Source organism: Oreochromis aureus, linkage group 7, assembly GCF_013358895.1.
Source record: "Oreochromis aureus strain Israel breed Guangdong linkage group 7, ZZ_aureus, whole genome shotgun sequence".
In the NCBI taxonomy this organism is placed as follows: domain Eukaryota; kingdom Metazoa; phylum Chordata; class Actinopteri; order Cichliformes; family Cichlidae; genus Oreochromis; species Oreochromis aureus.
In genome coordinates, this window is record NC_052948.1 from 56,291,998 (window position 1) to 56,293,770 (window position 1,773).

A 1,773-nucleotide genomic window follows, 5' to 3' on the forward strand; every position below is an offset into this window, starting at 1 on the left:
ACATGTTGCAACCACATGTGGGTTTTTGACATAATTTGACCTTATGCAGGGTCGTACTTGGTTTGGAAATGAAGCCTTGAAACATACAGTACATGGGTATGATGGTCCAGCTTTGATTTGTGATTTGAACACAGATATGGCCTCATTGATCACACTGTTGTCACTCTCTTGGGTTTGTCTGTTCACCCATCTGTATTTCCTTTTTATTTTCATGGCACATCTCATGTTGTGCATAATCCTGAATGCAAGATTACTTTGATACCTGTCTCGCATTAGTTGTTTCATCAGTTGTTTGTGTCTTGCTCTGAATGCGTTGTCACGTGCATAACGCTGAGTCACTCGAGATCTCTGTCTCTCTCTGAATTCTGGGCTTTCTCTATACCTTTTAGTGATATAGCTTTTTTTCTCCTCTCTGAAATCAGTATTCTCATAGTAATGTCTTTTAATATATTGTTTTTGTTTCTGTCTAACTTTAGCATTCTCACAGTAATGTCTTTTAACATACTGTTGCTGTTTCTGTCTGAATTCTCCATTCTCATAGTAACGTCTTTTAACATACTGTTGCTGTTTCTGTCTGAATTCTGCATTCTCACAGTAACGTCTTTTAACATACTGTTGTTGTTTCTGTCTGAATTCTCCATTCTCACAGTAACGTCTTTTAACATACTGTTGTTGTTTCTGTCTGACTTCAGGATTGTTTTTATATGCCTCGCTTGTGCAAGATTTTTTCTTTTCTTTGTAATCTTTATTTGAAGCATATTTTTGTTGTTCTTTCCTTTTTTGGTTTTCTTTTCTCTGATTTCTGGGTTTCTCTGATGCCATTAATCTTCTTTTCATTTTGTGCCTTTGTTGTTTATTAACTTTCTTCAGTTTTTGTAAAACTATATCAGAAAGATCACAGGCAGCAACATTTGTTATTGCAGCATTTGATTGACATGAAAAAGCATCATTCGATGGAAAGAAATTTAATTCACTGCATAGTTCTTCAGTTGGTATATTAGGAGGTTCATTCTGATCTTCATATGATGTGAACTGAGTCATGTGGACTTCTTTTTGTTTCACCAGTGGCGTACAAATGGACATTTGACAAAAGATGTTCTCAGTCAGACCAGTGGTTGTGTTTCTCCTTGGAGTAGAGGAGTTTGCTTCATCAACACTTGTATCAGCGTGAGTAGGTGCCACAGCAGCGGCAGCTGTTGGTCTGCAGACTGTGTCTGTGATAGTATCACTCAGGTTGACTGTGCTCATACTGTAAAACTGCACAGGCTTCAGCTCATAGTTACAAGAGGGTGATATCTCCATCATTTCATAAGAATCTTGGAGCCTCTTAATCATGTCACTGAGGAGTGTAAATTTCAGCATCACAGCTGTACCACGATTACGTGACTGTAGTAGTAGAGAAAGACCACTGGGAGTTCTGGAGTGTGGATCAAAGAAACCATATTTGCCTGATGTGGATCTGAACACTGCAATACACAATCCACTCATAATCAGTAAGGCATACTGCACATCTGACAACAGGCAGCTCAGTCCTGCTTCTAAGCTGAGAAAGGTATCTACTGCTTCCTCTGGAGGTTCTTCAGATGTCCCATACCGGGAAGGCTGTGTCATGTCGACATGATACATAGACCTGCGAGCATAAACTTTGTCTGGCAGCTCATCGGTTGCCAAATGAATACTCTTGGGGAATCTTTTCTTTGCCTCTTTGTACATCACATCACCTTTATCCAAGACCAGATTAAGGTCAGCTGTAGTCATGTTTTCATTCTCATG